This window comes from Aphelocoma coerulescens, chromosome 3 (genome assembly GCF_041296385.1).
Source record: "Aphelocoma coerulescens isolate FSJ_1873_10779 chromosome 3, UR_Acoe_1.0, whole genome shotgun sequence".
Lineage (NCBI taxonomy): Eukaryota > Metazoa > Chordata > Aves > Passeriformes > Corvidae > Aphelocoma > Aphelocoma coerulescens.
In genome coordinates this window covers 102,668,824-102,688,308 of record NC_091016.1, presented here as the reverse complement: position 1 = coordinate 102,688,308, position 19,485 = coordinate 102,668,824, and the positions used below count along the sequence as shown (strand labels likewise).

General features: G+C 37.4%; 1 protein-coding gene across 1 annotated transcript in view; it reads right to left on the bottom strand.

The window, feature by feature from the left end:
• CSMD1 (CUB and Sushi multiple domains 1) overlaps positions 1–19,485 on the bottom strand; it is a 1,120,396-nt gene that overhangs the window by 718,333 nt on the left and 382,578 nt on the right. The gene's annotated exons all lie outside the window — the stretch shown is intronic.

The window sequence follows — 19,485 nt, the reverse complement described above, 5'->3', positions numbered from 1 at the left end:
TTCTACTTAATCTCTGTCACTCTTCCTGTCCTGTCCCACCCACCTCTTTTTCTATTTCTTTCTTTCTTTCTTTTATCTCTCTTTGCCTGTCATACTATTAAATAAAATACATCAACTTTTTGGTATCAACATCTAACCTTGTTCGGTTTTAATCACGTGTTTTTAGTATATTCGAACCTTTCAGGGTTTGATCCATTTTAATCACAGAGAGTTAGTTCCCTTTGCTCTTCTGTGCTTAGAGCAGATATTCCAACAGCATGGTCTTGTGGGAGACACAGCAGGTATTTGTTGCTGCCTACTCTTCTGATCTTTAAGTGTAATTTAGATATATATTCCACTTAAATATGCATATATATATACATATATATATACTGTATATATATATACTGTATATATATATACTATATATATACTGTATATATACAGTAGTTACATCACATACAACATGTAAACATTACCAGATACCAAGTGACCTGTTGTCATAGGTTAGCAAGCATAGTCCCGGAAGGGATATCCTTGCTAAGGGGTGCTTACAGCTTCCTCTGGGACCTGATAGAACCTATCAGCTGGCCAGTTTGAATATGGACAATTCTTTAAGCCACTTAAAGTTGTGACCGCCTCTGTGATACACACTTAAGAATAGACAAACTCCCCCCCAAGCTCTCTCTCGTTTCCGGCGCTGGCACAGGTGGCTGCAGGCCCTGTGCGGGGGCCAGCGGGCCCGGCCAGGCCCTGCTTGGGCCAGGCCGGGCCGGGCCACGGCCAGCCTGGAGCCATGGGCCTGTTCCAGCCATGGAACCCCCCCCACTGCCTTGCTGTGGGCAGCCGGAGCGGCTCGGAACCCCCCCCTCTCCACTGCGGCCAAGATTTCAGCAAAGCGGCACCTCTGTCCGGCAGAGGCCAGGTGACCAACAGCGATAAGCCACATTCCAGCTGCAAGGCCGAGGTGAGATTAACCCTTTTATTGCTGTGAAGAGCTGAAAACCTGAGGGAAGAGCAAGAGGAGATGCTTAAAGCTGAAAGTCTGTTGTGAAGCTATGATATATCAGAGTATCCCGTTGTAATTTCATGAAGATATGGGGGGTGGAGTGTTCAACTCGTAAGCAAAAGCACCTGCGCTGAGATAGGCAGATGCTGCCGCAGCTGTAATTTCATGAGAAGTTTGGACAGAGAGAGATGAACCAGATGAACCAGATGAGGACTTTTGCTCCAAAGAGGAAAGGAGAAAAACCTCAATTCCTAGAGATGCTTCCAGAGATAGTCTTAAAGATGAAGATGACCCTTTGCTCCCAGGGAAGGAGAAGGGCCTCTGGTTTTTTTGTTTCTGAACAGCTCAACCTTAAAATTGTACCCCAGAAAACTTTCAAGAGTGGACCCTCGAAAGCAGTTGCGGGAAAAGCTGCAAGTCGGGGGAAGGGACTCACATCGTAAGCAGAGAGACTCCTCTTCCTAAATGGACTGAACAATATTTGGAAGTGGGTGGCTGTCTCGGTGTGATACTGTTTTCATAGCACGAGCAAAAAGAGACTTCTCTTTCTAAATGGACTGAACAAGGTTATTATGGAAGTGGTAAACAGACTGAACATCTTAAGGGTTGTCTTTACATTGTCAGTGGGAGAAGGGAGGAAGGTGGGGGGAGGAGGAGAGTTCTAAAGGTGGTATAATTTTTTTTTCTTTTCTTCTTTTAGGTCTGTTAATAAACTTCTTTATATTCATTCAAGTTGGTGCCTGCTTTGCATTTCTCCTAATTCTTATCTCACAGAAGATAAACAGTAATGAGTATTTTAGACCAAACCACTACACCTGTAAAATGAGACAGGAGAAGCTCTGCTAGATGAATGAATTTTTAATAAAATCTAAACAATTAAAAGAAGATTTAGGAATGCTTAAAACTACTGACATTTATATAGCATGAGAACTATATCTTGCTTCAGTTTATTTGGCGTGCTAAGCTTCCCTTAGTCTCTATTTATCCCTTAGCCATCATAAAAATTATATTAATGAGGTAGAATGGAACAGATAAAATACCCCTGCAAACAGCTACTAGAAACAGCTGGGAGAAAACTAGAAGTCTATTTCTGAAAAGGGGGGAATATACTTTATTTTCCTATTACCCTAGATTTTGAACTTTTTTTCCCTACTAATGTACTTCCTCTGACTATGCTTTTTATTCTATTATTTATCTTAATAGCCAGCTGTTGAATACTTGCCATACAATTTTGATAGCAATGGACTTCAAGATTTCAAACTGCTACTTGGGAATGGATCCAGACTCAATATTTCTACTGCCATCAAAAAAAGCCCTAGATCACATTTTTTCAATTTTTCCATAAATACATTCTCATTGTCTTTTCAGTTGGTGATGAAAATCCACTTTTAAACACAGTATAAAATTTACACTTTGAATGACTGTTTTTTGAGAGATTCAGCAAATGTATATTAATTAGGCATTATGAGTATGCATTTCAGTGAAAAAGAAACCCACTCCGAAACTTTTAAAGCCTTGAAACTTAAGGCCTTAAAACTTTAGAGGTTTCCATCAAGTCAACAACCAAACTAGAAATGTACCACAGACCATCATGAAAATAGAACTACAACCACAAAATACAGCATTTCCTTAACTATTTGTACAGGCAAGTATCTGTTTGGTAAATAAAATTCACAGTAACTGAGAACCTAAATTAGTGAAAATAAATAGTTTTGGATAGTCACGGGCTGCTAAACTTTTCAAAATTTGGATGAACATCTCTATTCATGCATTTATCCAAGTCATCTTTACATGATAAAAACCCTCTTGTAAACAAAAAGTACATTTTAAATGTATTGTATTAGAAGAATATTAGAAAAATTCTAATTCAAAAATACATTTTTAAATTTAATTAGAAAAAATAGAAGTAAGAGAAGAATAATTTTGACTATCGATTGCAATAAAGATAGTTTCAGCAAAACTGAAAATTTTCCATTTTCTCACAGATTGCTATCCTGTAGACATAAAAATGTTCACAGAATAGAGCTATACTTTATGGATATGTAGAAAAAAGTTATCTGCATATATTTTACCAACATACAGCAGAAATTTGCAGTGTGGGTAAAGTGTGGCCAGGTGTCAGTGTCTTGAGCCACTTGGTACTGTAAATACATTATGACATGAAAATGGGGCAAGAAATGAAAGCAGGGAATATAGAGTAAATAAACAGGTAATAAGACTTAGGCTGACACTTTCTATTCTTATGTGGAAATAGCCCCATTTTCTTCCCAGGACAAAATAGTCCATGTTTTTCCTTAATGGTTGCAGGCACTCAATGTCAAAGTCATCCTAGACAACTTTTTTAATCAGGAGAGGGAAAAAACAAACACCTTCAGAACATGATTGGGGTGTTAGAATAGATTGATTCTCGGTATTTTTCCATCAACTACAGAAACAATCTACACTCTGTTCCTGGCTTAGCCATTTAAGTTTTGTGCCTCTGGGGTGAATGCAGTCATATCTATGCTGAACACATAAACTAATATTAATATTTTTTAGCTTTTGGAGGCCTCCCATAGCACATGCATCTTCCTGATCTTCAAAAAAATAGCATGAAAGAAAGGACTGTCAATAAAAAAATAATTTGGTCTACAGTATTTTTATTACAAGTCACCTATCACAAAATGTCCTGAAACAAAGAAAAATTTAGTTTCTCTACACAGGAATAGCAAAATACAAAACCCCATTAAAACTCTCAGATGCATACAAGATAACCCAAAGTGAGGATGCTCAGGGCTCTATTAACCTGTATCAGCATGTTGTGCTCCAAATTCAACAGATGTCTCCCATTAGCTCAGCATCACTGAATGCATCTCAAATGCACAACAGGATCTATGTGCAGGTAACTGACCAATTTTTTTTCAAAATAGCCTGACATACAGCTACAGTATTTTGACAGTAGCATCACCAGCATCTCAGCTATCTCTGTTAACTTAATGACATTATTTCCAAAATAAGAGTTACCTCACTCATTCTTCTTTGCTGTTCACCATCTGGAAAGTCTGTACCAACAACAACCTACTGGTTTTTTTCTCCTTTTTTTTGAGATAAAATGCCAGAAATTCCTTTGCTCTTTCTCTACAATACTGATTTTGTCCAATGCTTATATGTATATGCATCTTCTGCATACTGAAGTCTTTTTCATGGTTCCATTATAACCTTCAGTTCACCATTAATTGTGAGAAACATCTGAATTTTTTTGCTTATCCAGTCAAAAATTTAAAATTATCAGGTTTGATACCTTTAATTTCATTATAGCAGAAATCCTCATCTTTAATATTGAAAAAGCTACAGTTTCTGAACTACCTTGATTTTTTTTATGCTGTAGAGTTTAATTGGTATTATTACCATTTCTATATTTAAAAAAAGTCAGATGGTAAGTTTCAATCATTACTGTCCTCATCTAACCTAAAAATTCTGGTAAACCAGAATATTTTCTTAATAATAATATTATTGATAAAAAGATGGTATTGTCTTTTATAGTCTCATAAATCTGTTATAGTTTTGGAAAACATAACTGTACAAAGGCTGTATTTTGTAAATGATAAAAAGCATGTCACCAAATTGCAGCGACGACATCACTGCAGTCTAGAGATTGAAAAAACATGGATGAATGACCAAGGTAAGGAAAAAAAAAGGATAGAAGAAAATATGAAGTACTGATTTACAGCCTGTTAAGAAACAATAATGAAGGCTGGCACAATCCATGAACAGGACATTCTAGACTCATTGTGAAGACGTATTTCAAGGAACCCTGCCAACAAAAACAAGTAATACAGGCCTCAGCAATCTCTAGACTTTTTCCAATAAAAAGACATAATCAATCAATGATATTATATTTCTGAGAGGTTTGTTCCTCCTTTTTAATAAAATCTATTAATAAATTTATTCTTTGGTTTTCTGTGAAACCAAGGCAAGAAAAAAGATCCTCTCAATGAAAGACAGAACACGACAGAGAAAAGGCGATTTCTCAGGAAAGAAAAACTGCATACTGGATTACTGGATTTGGACAAGAGAACTGTGTTATCAAAAGCACTTTTTGTATCTTGCAATGCATATGCTGCAGTTAACAAGCTGTAATTAAGAAAAGAAAACACATAAATTGTTGGTTGCACTAAAACAGTAGATTTCTGTGTTCCAAGTTGATATGAAATTGAATTCTAGACCATGGCTTGCAAAAAAAAAAAAAAAACAAACAAAACAATTTCCCACAAACTACAGTGTTTTAACTACCTGTGACATACTGAGAATTCCTTATTTCTATTTTACCTGAAGCATAATACAAAGTTTGTGTTGATGCAACAAATAATGAAATGCATTCAATTCAACTTTGAAGTTTCATTACTCTACTTTATGTTGACACCAGTTAAAATAAAAAGATGAGAAAAAGAAGAACCTGAATCTTCTAATATGAATTATCTCTGTGTTTTCTTTAAAGGCTGTGGAAGACCTATTTATTCTTTTATATTTTAGTGTAATTTCCATTGGAACACAATGCGATCAATGCTGAATTAAAGAGGAAATCCCTCAGGAAGGGTTCAGCTCTCTTGGGTGTCTGGTGTACCATCCTGATATACTGAAGCTTTGGCTAGACCTCACATCAACTTCTGTGTAATCATCAGATAAAAATAGACTTGAAAAATGCTGAAAAGGAAGCCTGCACAGCCCCTAACTAAATCCATGTCTGCAATTGTTAAAGAGACTTCTGAAGAAAAATCTTTTCTCTGATTATATACTATATTGTTTAGAAAGATCATAGAGTTCGACATTTCTTCTGGCTGCTGAGAAATACATCACTGTTCTCCCAGCCTTAGTTAATGTTTCTGTGCCAAACACATACATTATGTCGTATTGCTATAAACTTTGTGCAAATGGACAGAAACCATGCTGATCAATGTCCTTACTTCAGAAGAAGTTTTAGCTACATATAAATTTGGAAATGTAGCAAATTATTTTTTTGATAGCACTTTTCAAAGAGTTCAACTGCATACTGTACTGGACTCCCTGATCTACACCTAACACAGTATGAAGTCACAACTGTTGCTAGTCAGGCTAACAACAAGAATGAAAATGGGATCTTAAAGGTGAAAGCAGCACTGCTCAAGTGATTCAATAACTACAGATTAAACCTTTCAACACTACTGAAAATTGCAAGACTGCAAGTAGAGAACTAAAACTTCAGTAAAACTGGTATAAACAGAAACAATAAAGCTACTTCTGTAAATCTAGCAGCACATTACAAGTCATATCATGTGTCACCCAAAGGAAGCTCAACTCGAACATTGTAGGAATATTGGTCGTTTTGCTAAGATGTGTCATTATACACTGGCTAAGAAACAAATAACTGACAGATAATACTGTTTTAAATCAGAATAGAAATCATTCCATGGAAGAAATTACATGTAGCATTAGTGTTCCTGGACTATCAGGGCAATAAGTTGATATTGTTAAGTATCGTCTAAGATGTCTACGTGGACAACATCTATTTATTTGCAGTGCTTTAGTGTAGTGATTTTCAAATTATAAGCTGTAGAGAACAGAATTCTATAACTACTGATTACACCAAAGATTCTATAAGATATCATGGGGAAAATCACACTGAGTAAAAAATTTTATATATGCTAAAAATCATATACAATAAAAAACGTTTCTAAAAGCAAACATAAGTCAAATAAATACAGTTAGTTGTGCAATACTTTCTGCAAATAAAAAGGGGAAATGGTTACATTCTGAAGTGTTGCCTTTCTTGAACTTGAATTATTGATAAAAAGACACTCAATTCTTACAAAAGTCCCCCTACCAATGGAACTTAAAGTTTCATGAATAAATATTTGACACTTATATCTCGAATAGTAAATATTTTATGCCACATCTCTAAATAGTCTTAAATTAAGCACCTACATAGTTTGATCCTTTGTTAAAATCACTGTGACAGCCAGTATCTCCCAATATGGACTGAGACCAACCTCAGGAAAATGAGGTAACATCTTCTCTCAGTAACATTATGAGAGCTGAAGGAAGATCTCCTTGTTCAAAAGTTCTTCCTTGTGAATGAACTAAAAATAAATGAAAAGTTATGTTCTGAAAACAAACTCTGAAAGTCACACAGTCCAACTCCCTACTAAAAGTATTTACATCGGGTTGCTAAAGGCTGAATCCAGCACAGTCTTGTCTTTCAGTCATTGAGGGCTGAAGAGGCTGTGACTGAAGGAAAGCCCAGGAGATGAGATCAAGCTCTACAGGGGGATCCCAAATTCAGGAACCCATGAAGCAGCCTGGGCCTCATCACAACCTGTAAGCCCTCAGCAGCCAACCTCAGTGGGGACAGGGTGGTGCCAGGATCAACCGAGATTAAATAGCTCCAGGGAGTGCAGCAAACAGGGACATGGCACATCAGTGCAGGTGTGGCAGAGCAGGGAGCACAGGCAGACCTCCTCTCGGACCATCCCAGAGCAGCCAATAGAGGCAAACAGAGCAAACAGACTCAGCAGTCTTCCTAGACAGCAAGGCCCCAGCCTATACTGTTGAAAAGTGGTTTTCCATCCTGAATACAAGACTTTACATTTCAACTCCTCTAGCTAGTCCAAGTCACTTTGATGGAAGATGAGCTGCTGCTACCCCGGCACCATCAATTAGATAATGTCCACAAACTTGCCAAATGGGCACTCCATTCCTCCAGCTCATTAAAATAAACATTTAACTGTGTTGGTTTCAGTACTGATTGCTGAGTGATCCTACTGGTTACTGGACACCAGATGAATTTTGCATCACTGATTACACCTCTTTCATTCCAGCAGGACAGTCATACGTACAGTCTCCTTACTTTTCATCCATTCAACCCATATTTTGCCAATTCAGTAAAAATGAGACTAAGTCAAAGGCCTTGCTAGTGTCAAGATATATAACATCCACTGCTTTTCTCTTGTCCAAAGTGTCAGTCACCCCATAGAATCCTGATTTTGGTCAGGCATGATTTATTCTTAGTAAATCTATGCTGGCTGCTCTCAGTCACCTTCTTCTTAATCATACAAAAGAAAACATACGGTACAACTTAACCAGGGACTGATGTGAGGCTGACAGTTTGACTGATTCTTGTAAGTGCCACTGTTGAGGATAAAAGTGGATTTTGCCTTGTTTCAGTTATCAGGAAGCTTCCCCAGTTGCCATGAGCTTTTGAAGGTGGTAGAATGCAGTCTCACAATGAGATCGACCAGTTTTTTAGTATCTTCAGATGCATCTCATCTGGTACCATGGACTTAGGTGTGTCCATTTGACTTAAATGATCCCTGTTATATTTCTCTACTGGAGGTACCACCTCATTCCCACAGTGTCTGTTAGTAAAGAGTTCTCAAAGACCTGGGAAGCACAAGGGCAAACCTTAACAGTGAAAAGTAAACCAAAAATGGCACTGAGAAACAAAGCAATCATCAGGAATTGTCAACATGGGCTCACAAAGGGCAAGTCCTGTTTAACTAATTTAGTTAGTTTATTTGCACAGTGGATGAAGAAGGGCAGCAGATGTAATTTTTCTGCATTAATAATACTGTCCTCCCAGCATCCTTCAGTACAAGTTGTCCAACTGTAAGATCAGCAGATTCATGGTGCAGTGGGTAAGAAACTGGTTGAATAGAAGAGTTCAGTAGGCTCAGAGAACACTTTATGAACTGGCTGAAGGGCAAAGCTCAAAGGATAATACTTATGGGGCTACATCTGTTTGGTTATTGGTCACCGGCGGTATTCCTCAGGGTTCAGTTCTAGAGTCAGTTATGGTCAATATATTTATCAATGATCTGGATGAGGGAGTTTAAAGCATCATTACCAAGTTTTCTGGTGATTCCCAACTGGGAGTGCTGTTGACTCTCTCATGGGACAAGATGCCTTGCTGAGAGGTCTCAATAGACTGGGACATTGTGCTATGATTGACAGGATGAAATTTAAGGCGTCCAAATGCTGGATGCTGCACCTGGTATGTAATAATGCAGGCACAAGTATACACAGGGAGAGGAGTGGCTGGAGAACAGCCCTGCAGAAAGGAATCTGGGGTTGCTGGATGACACCAGGCTCAGTATGAGCCAGTGGTGTGCCCTGGCAGAGAAGAGGACAAAAATCCATCCTGAGGTGCATCAAACACACTCCATACAGCCAGCTGGTCAAAAGAGGTGACTGCCCCATGGTATTCAGTGAGCACTTGTGTGGCCTCACCTTGAGAACTGTGTGTAGTAGACCCCAGCATTTAAGAAGGACATGAAAGTCCTTGAATGTATCCAGAGGAGGGCATCAAATCTAGTGACAAGGCTGGAAAGCAGGTCCCATGAGGACTGGCTGATAATTTTATGTTTGACTAGTTTGAAGAAAGGGAGACAGAGGGTTGCATTTCTCTCTACAGCATGCTGAAGAAGGGAACTGAGAGGGAAGTGCTGATCTCTTCCTCCGGGTATGCAGTGACAGGATGTGTGGGAATTTTTCAAAGCTGTGTCAGGGAGGGTTAGACTGGTCATTAGGAAGCATTTCTTTACAGAGAGGGTTGTGAGAACCTGGAACAGGCCTCCTAGAGAGATGGTCAAAGTCTGTCAGTGTCGAAGAGGCATTTCAACAATGCCTCTAAGAACATGCTATAACTTTTGGTCAGTCCTGAACTGGTCAGGCTGTTGGTCTAGAAGACCATTGTAGGTCCTTTCCAATTGAAATATGCTATGTTATGCTAAACTACTCTGTTGTATTTTTCAACCTTTTCCCTGTCCTTTGTAAACAAGTCCCCAGTCTGCTAACAAGAGGATTCACTTTTTTTTTTTTTCTGCAGATTCACTTACAGAAGCTCTTCTAGATATCCCTCAGGCCTCTTACTAGTTCCAACTTCAGTTGAGCTTTGGTGTTCTTGACTCCACTTCTAAATGCACAGGAAAAGTCTTTGCATTCTTCTCAAATGGCCTGTCCCAACTTCCACTTACTTCATAGATCCTTTTTACATCAAGTGTCAGCCAGGAGTTCTATGTTCATCCATGTTAGCCTTCTGTCACACTTGCTCCAATTTCTGTGCACTGAAATGAACACCTTTTTTACTCTGAAAAAGGCTGTATTTGATGATCAGGCAACAAGATTACTTCTCTCTATATGTGATGCAGAGTATAGACTGAGAACTAGAAGGTGGTGGGTGACTGTTAGTCTATTCTACACCTACACCTACCTATACCAAATTAAGCACAAACAATAATATAAATGGAAGTCCCATATGCTACTGGTATCACTACTGTAATTACAGCAGATTAATTTACAGTTTGATGCTGGTGCTATGCAATTTTGTTGAAATGGTTTTACAATACCAATTTCTTGGATTCCCAACACACAACATGTTACAAAACCAACTTTTTTATAGAAACCACTTGATAAGTGCTTCATTTAGGAGACATCTGGAAAAGCTCAGGAGAAGATTATATGCTTTATTAAAAATATGTACCTCTGGAATCCATACTGGTATCTGGGACTGAATGTTCAGATTGGAGAAACTCTTTAAGTTTTGTGTTACTCACACTAACACATTGACAATTCAGGTACTACTATTACACATTTTCTGATTACATGATTCAGTACAAGGAAGAAAGCGATTAGCATTAATAAGTTAACTTGATCAGAAAATACTTGATTGTCACTGTGCAATTATTATGATAGATTACTTCATTAAATGACCCAGTTTAGGATTTACATCACAAGCTACATCTGCTGATGTTTTTTTCTTCTCTACTCTTTTGTCAGAAACATAAAAACATAAAAATTTAGTATCCACTTACAGATCACAATTTCCTGTCTTCGAATTTGAAATTTTTCTGAGATAAAAGAATCTTTTACAAGATATTACCAGAGTTATAATCTAAAGTCAATAAAGAAACTAATTGCTGCAATAGGACAATTCACTTTGAAAGACAATTCACATCCTGCTAGTCTGGAGGGAAAAATTAGATAAACTCACAAAGAACTGTTTAAAAATTTACAGTGCTAATAAGCTGTACAATACAGAGCATTTCCATAAGCAACTTGCTCATAATTCTTCATTCTTTTTTAGTTGAAAGCTAATAACAAAAGAAAGTTTTATATGTGTTCTGCCAAATTCAGACGACCCCTATTTTGTGTACAACATTTCCATGTACTTAGAGAAGTAAGTTTTAACATGAAAAGCTCACAGTGGGGAATGATTTTTTCTCCCAAGTGCTTACTTCTCAATATTGATGCAAGACAGAAGAGCGCATGGCTCATATTAAATGATCTCTGCATTAGGCTTCATTTTTCTTGTCTTGTGAAAACATAAGAATGCTTTGTCTCTAGCTTCCTTACATACCTGGAAAGTACTTAGATCACCATTCAGATCTTCCTGCATATCAACCCTCTACAATTTACAGGACCTTAAAAGGACAAGAGGAAAAAACACTGGTATAACAGCTAACACAAAAACTTTTAGCTATTGGAATCCTTCTGACAACTTATCAGTGTTTCTTAAAAGAAAACAATTAAGGGTACAATCTAATATCTCACACGGTATTAAGCCTATTTTCCAGCAATCTAGCGAACCCCTTCAGACAGAATTATCTGAATTAATTTTCAGTGTAACAAATATCAATGTCAGCTTTAATTTCTGTTCAAAGTGAGCTTCAAAAATCCAACGACACAACCCATGTTTTTCTGTCAAAGCTTTAGAAAGACATGAGATCTAATGGCTTTTTCAGATCTGTTAAATAGTAAATACAATAATTTGGAGTTTTGTCTGAGGTCAAGCATTAATCATGGAATGCACAAACATAGGATCAAAAGACACGGTTTTGTACTCTCTGAAAGATAAGCAAGAAACTCCTCATGAGATAATGATGACTTTTTTACTCAAGAATGTCACCAGCAGGTGTATTAATGATGACACTGACAATTCACATTTGAATTCACATTCACATTTGAATTACATTTGAGCAAAAAATAATCTTAAAAATGGCACAACTATAATTTTTATATACAGGATTCCATACGAGTGGGAGATAAGAGCTTCTCATATTTCTTATAAGGGAAATATGACAAACATTTTTAGAAGACCGTCATCCAAGAATGATGTGGCTGAATTAGGTTCAATGCTTTAGGAACTGTAGATACAGTGTCTAGATAATTTGCTTTTAGCAGTTCCATGAAGTGAGGTCAGTTGTAAGTGGGAGGCTAGGATGACTTGCACTCAGTACTGATTCAGCTTTTTTCATAAAGGCATTATGATATTGTGTCATGGGTTAGCAAGCATAGTCCCAGAAGTGATGTTCTTGCAAAGGGGTGCTTACAGCTTTCTCTGTGACCTATAGAACCTATCAGCTGGCCAGTTTGAATATGGACAATTCTTTAAGCCACTTAAAGTTGTGACCGCCTCTGTGATCCACACTTAAGAATAGACAAACCCCCTGCCCCCCAGCTCTCTCTCATTTCCTGTGCTGGGACAGGTGGCTGCAGGCCCCGTGCGGGGGCCAGCGGGCCAGGCCCAGGCCCTGCTTCGGCCAGGCCGGGCCGGGCCATGGCCAGCCTGGAGCTGATGGACCCTGTTCCACCCACGGAACCCCCCCCCACAGCCCTGCTATGGGCAGATAGGCGGCTCCCCCTCTCCAGTGTGGCCAAGATTCAGCTGAAGCTGCACCACTGTCTGGCAAAAGATCATGTGACCAACAGTGATAAACGAAATTCCAGCTGCAAGGCCTGGGTGAGATTAACCCTTTTAGTGCTGTGAAGAGCTGGAAACCCGAGGGAAGAGAAAGAGAAGATGCTTAAAGCTGAAATTCTGTTGTAAAGCTATGATGTATCAGAGTACCCGTTGTAATTTCATGAAGGCATGGGGGGTGGAGCGTTCAACTTGTACTTGTGAGCAAAAGCACCTGCGCTGAGATAGGCAGATGCTGACGCAGCTGTAATTTCATGAGAAGTTTGAACAGGGAGAGATGGAAGCGATAAGGACTTTTTAAGCTCCAAATGGGAAAGGAGAAAACCTCAGTTCCTAGAGATGCTCCCAGAGATAGTCCTAACAAGGAAGATGAGGAAGACCCTTTGCTCCCAGGGAAGGAGAAGGGCCTCTGTTCTTAGAGATTAAATGCTCCCAGAGATGGGTGAAGAGAACTTTTGTTTCTGAATGGCTCAACCTTAAAGTTGTAGCCCAAAAAACTTCAAGAGTGGACCCTCGAAAGCAGTTGTGGGAAAAGCTGCAAGTCGGGAAAGGGACTCGCATGCGAGCAGAGAACCAACCTGGGCGGCTGTCTCGTTGTGATAATGTTTTCATAGCATGGGCAAGACAGATTCCTCTTCCTAAATGGACTAAACAAGGTAATTATGGAAGTGGTAAACAGACTGAACATCTTAAGGGTTGTCTTTTTACATTGTCAGTGGGAGAAGGGAGAAAGGTGGGGGGAGGAGAAGTGTTCTGGTGGTGTGGTATGGTTTTTTTTCTTCTTTTAGGTCTGTTAATAAACTTCTTTATATTCTTTCAAGTTTGGTGCCTGCTTTGCTTTTCTCCTAATTCTTATCTCACAGAAGGTAAACAGTAATGAGTATTTTGGACCAAACCACTACACGAAATTGGTGTTTCTGCCTGGTTACAAACTCAACCTGCTACATATTGTTAAAGCACTATGAGTTAAATTAAAAACATAATAAATAAACTTTGGGATAAAGAAAAATATCAATGGTAGAGATTTTTGAAGAATGTCTTACAAGAACAGTATTTGCACTAAGGCAGTGATAGTACATTTTAAGTATGGCATGACAAGACTGCGACAACATGACTTATATTCCTCTATGCTTCAAACTTGCTATTTTAGCATATGGGAAAGACAATCTCATGTTTAATTAAATATTTTAGTTGCCTTACTAGTATTACAGAAAATATGAATCACATCCTTTTCTATAACTATTATAGCTGGAAGGTTTGCCTGGTAGGTACAACACTTAGTAAAAAAGATTTCATGAGGAAAGAAGCAATCAAAAAATTTCCTATCCCCAAATAACAACCACAAAAAAACAAGAGAAAAAACTACATAGGCACTGAAAAAAAAATAAAAAAGAAGATAGAAATAAGTTGGTGTAAATTTCTACTAAAATCACCTGAAGAAAAACTGAGTGGGCAGATGTACACAATATGACCTAGTCCATTAAATGAAAAAACTGCTAAACTGAGACCAGGACCCTAATACAGAATGCATTAGTGATGCTTTGTTGTTTATTACGTTGTTGTCAAAATCTCCTCAGTGTATAAAATGAGCACTTTGCTAATCCACATATTTATAACTCACAGAACACTCCGCGTTTGTCCATTTGTCAACAGATTTAAGAGCAATGTTGTAGAGAGGTCTCAGGTTGACTTCATTACATTTGCAAAGCATACCACACTAAAGTACTGCATAACATCCTAGTAGATGTAAATTATTAAAAGCTAGCAATGATTAGGATCTGCTTAGGAGCCAGTTCAATCATCAGGATTTAAAATTTAGTTGTAATGAGGCCAACAAATAAGTAGCTTTTCAGCATATTTTTATTTAGAAGCTGAACTCTGAAATCCAGACTTAACATGTGCATTACCACTCTTGAACAAGAACTGGATCAAGCTCATTTTATAGCCATCTTCAAAAATGGTTTGGTTTTATTACTGCAAGGCCACTGGTATCCTGTGGCAACTGTAATCTTTAACCACATGTTAAGGCACTTAAATACAGCTCATGAGAAAGATTAGCATGCTAAGTATGACAAGAGCCCAGCAATACTGAGCAGGAAGATACCAAAGCTTGGTGGACAGAAATACTTTCTGTAAAAAAGAAGGCTGAAATGAAGCTTCTCCCTCCCCTATGCCCTCACAACCATGAATCAGATCTAGGATTAAGTGGCTACACCAACTGGTACTTTCTCAGAGAACTGCTTCAAAAAATGAAAATACACCCCATATTCAAGCCCAGTAACTCAATAGCTAAGCCATTTAGCTATATAATGGGAGGGAAAAAAAACCAAACCAAACCTACCCAAGGTGCCTCTTTTGCATTATTACATGAAACAGTTGAACTTCCAAGGGAATTGTATTTAAAAATAATTTATAAGTCTGTCTGTTCTGCATTTAATTAACATCTACGCAGTTTTTCACATACTAAACATTTGTATGCTTGCATTTCATTTCTCACATTCAGGTTCAGTAAATTAACTCTTAAATACTTGAAAAGGAAAACAAGTAATTTGTAACTTATGACAGGTTCATTCATAAAGATATTCAGTGTACTTTCATTTAAATCTTGCAATTTTTTTTTTAATTCAGTGTTCCTCTTATGGTTTAAAGGACTGTGTGCAAATCAGTTTTAAGTGAATTTTACTGGGTGTCTCAAAGGTAAAGTAGAAACAATTGGTAAGATTAGCTTTTACCCCAAACTATATTATAGTGGATGCAGACCTTTTGTCAAAGGCACATTTATCACTTCACTTCTAAGACTACTTCTTTGAATATGACAAAGAATAGCACTTCTATTCTATATTCAGTATGAAAGATGATAGATAGCAGTCCACCTGCTAAACTGTGTTTTCTGCAAGAAACATACTGTTAAAAGGTTCATAGAGTTTATTGGCACAAACTCAGTACTGGCTTTTTATGTTTAAATGAATTTTATATACAGAAAACAATAATCAATACATGTACCAAATGGAATGGGCTGTTAGAAAGTTAAACCCTGCTTAAATATCCATTGCCAAAGACAAGGATAAATGTTGCAGCTTCTAAACTAGCAAATAACTAGAAAGAGTATCATTTATGAATTTAAAGAAAATGAAACAAAACAAAACAAAAACCCAAACAACAACAACCAAAAAAACAAATCAAACAAACAAAAAAAAACACCAAAAAACCCCCACCAACAACCTGACACAATTACCAGGACAACCACTGAAAAGGACTGGATAGTTTCGCATGTTCTAAAGAGACTTCTTGTTGCTTGTAACAAGACTAGAGGTAACAGATCACTCAAAATATAAGTAAACATCAATAAGGAAGTATCCTGTATAAGTAAGGTTATACACTAGAACCCCTAAATGATGTGACAATTGGTTTTCCAGTTTTAAATTTGCTGAAAACTTTTAACATCAGCAGGTTCTAAGCTACTTCTATAAGCAATACAGTTTCTTTTCTTTTTTTCCCCTAATCCTCTAATTCCAAAACTTTGAAGTGAAATATTTATTTGGATCAAAGTACACACAAAAAAAAGTGCTATAACACAAGTACCTTGTAAGAAGAAGTGTAGTGCTGTACCTTGTAAGAGGAATACAAGGAAATAATTAATTTATTTGTTCAGCAAGTGAAAGCACATATCCTGTATGATTGTCCTACAGGTTACAAAAGCTTTCCAATACCCCCTCATCATATACCTCTGCCTAAACAGTTAATGGTTAGTGGAACACATGCTCTTCATGCCTTTTCTTCTGACAGTTATGCCAGACCAGATTGCTCTTCATCCCACAATTTAATTTGTCCAAGAATAAGGCATGACTATGCTAAACTGCATGTGCAGGCATGTTCATGTTATGCAGGTCTGGACATCTCATTTTCCAATTGCAAAGATAAGTGTGGTATATTCTGCAAGCTTTCATGCCTAAGTAGCTCTCCAGTGTGCTGGAGGAGATGGCATGTTCCCACATCTCCCTCAACACTCAGGGGAAGGACTGCATTGTGACTTGCTCAATGCACACGTTCCAAACACAGACACATGACGCTGACATACAAATGAAATTGCTACCACAATAGCAAAGTTCACAGTACACTGGCTGACAAGATTGAGTAATGTATTCATGTCATGATTAGTACCAAGAATCTCTGAGTGAAATCAGTTGTTAGTAATAAAGAGAATACTGTATCTGAGACATGCCCTCTAGATACCTGTCTGTTCTCAAGCATTATGTAGAAAATGATGATTAAAAGCCAAGAAGTGTTAACCTATTTGTCCAGCCGCCAAAATTAGTAGGTTTGAAGTTTGTTTTTCCTCCAAATGTAACCAACACATTAACTCTGGAGAGTTTTATTCAAGAGAATTGAAACAGTTGATTAAACAACAGCCCTAATATCAGCTGGATCACATCTGCTTAGATACGTCTTGAACAGTTGGTTTATCAGTCTCTATTTTCAAGAAGGCTCTGAGCACCTGAGGGTTTTTCACATCTCCTGTGTCTAAATACATGTCCTCAAGACCTGAATATGTGCTTTCATCACCTAATTCCTGGTTTCCATTAACAAGCCTTCTAAAGGTCAGTCAATTTGGGAGATTAGTGACCAAGACTCTGAGGAACACTATGCTGTACTCTTCAGTCTGAAAGACTATGTTAGCAAACTAAGGTTAGTGCATTTTGTCCTGTAGGTAATCTAAACTGAAAGAACTTTTTGCTGCTAGAAGAAAAAAAGCAAAGATGGTGGCAGGATGCATGTGTGACTTACCAGCAAAAAGATGCTGGTAGTGGCCAACTTCTGGCTTTATGTATTACTTTCAACAAGTTGGCTTCATATCTTCTGTAGTTTGGAAGTGATTGTTGGTAACAACAATCTTAGTAATAAAATATCAATAAAGTACTGAAAAACAAGAATTTAATTTTTTTCCTCTAAGGTGAATGCTAGTCAGTAAAGAGATAGAGAAGTAGTTACTAGGTTTTTTTGTTTGCTTTCAGCAGAGCACTTAATATGTCAGTAGTTCACACAAAACAATTAAAGGGAAATGTTTATCGGATTTAAACTGCACTGAAAGGTTTTACTTTTGCCATTCACACAACAGCATTTGATTTACTAATTTGTGCAAATATAGATGGCATAATGATAAAAACAAGTGTTTCTCTCCTTTGTGACCCAGGTTTAATTATGGCTCATCTGGTTTTCAGTAACACTGCCAGGAAAAAGCACATGTTCAGCAAAGTCTTTCTAGGCAATGCTCATGTGTGATATACTAAGGAGATTCATCAGTTTGATACAATGGTCTATTGCCTTTCTTTTTTTCTCACTAGTACCCAGATTACTGCTCATTATATTCATTAGTAACTTAGTATCTTCTCTACAGTATTTATAGGTTTAATTAAGTCATCTCTATGCAAGATACTTCCTTCCATTATTGTCTACCTGCCTGTTCAAACTACTTTTTTTTTTTTTTTTAAATTCATTAAATACTTAAAAGTCATGAAATCTAAAAATTATTAGTTTTGGAAATTACAATCCTAAACCACAAAATAAATAACTAAACTGTTAAGGAGGTACTACATATTTCTTCTTAAGCTACTAACTTTAGGATGTTCATGCCTGCCATTTAAATTAATCAGTTTGCCACATTTGGCATCACTCCGGTACAAAGCATGAAGTAGACAGCACACCTCAGCAACTCAGCCTCTCCTCATTTTGAGGATCTGTCACTGACTGATAGGTTTTAGTGGGTTTTTTCTCCCTCATTTCATATTTCTCACTCTGCCAGACTGCTTTATTAGCTAAAAATTAACACTCGCTCTATGGAATAGTATGAACTGAGAACCCATGTATTGTATACCAGCTGCTGTACATTATTTAAAGAAAACTAAATGAGTTTTGAGTCTGTCATTTACTCTATTCCCCTAATGAGAATTCCAAATGCTCAGTTTTCTGAAAAAAAAAAAAAAAAAAAAAAACCCCAATGAAACAAAAACTTCAAAATGTCATTTTTTGCTCCTAGTAAGAATTAACACTATTTTAATAAAGTATATTGAGATTTCCCTTAGACTTCTTTTCTTTTACCAGCTTAATAAACATTCTGTGTTATGTCAATAAACATCCTCTATTTAGGACTTCTCTAAACACTAAAATATGGGTATGATATATGATGAGCTTTCTAGTTGCTAATGTATGAAAACTTTCTGGAGCTATACTTATGAGTGCAAAGACATCAAAGCTAGCTCTAAATAAATCAGCTTAGGTTTGAAAGCAATATTACAGTTTATTTTGATGCGCTCCTTTGATCCCCTCCTTTCCCCAGCACTTTGACAGTATTTTTGGAACAGTTTGTCAGGTCGGGCTCAGAGCTGCACAGAACCTCTGGGCACATGCAGGGTTTCCTGGTTGAGCTTACCACTGGGCTGGAGATTTCTACACTATGCTACAGCACTGTGCAGACATTCCTACATTATCTTCTACATCTTCTACACACTGGAGATTAATTGGAGCAGTGGCAGGCAAACAGAAGGAGTCATAAGATAATAATTTAATTTTCTATTTTTTTTATGTGCAATGTATCTTTGTATCATTCACAGACAAGGACAACTATATTAAGGGAGACAATTTATACATGCATGACCAACACTGAGGTGTTTGTGGGAATAATCATATTGTTCACTGAAATACATTTTTACACATTTTACACATTTTACATTTTACACATTTCTGTGCACCCTTATGTAGCTCTGTCCACTACAGTCCTTCCATGTCCATT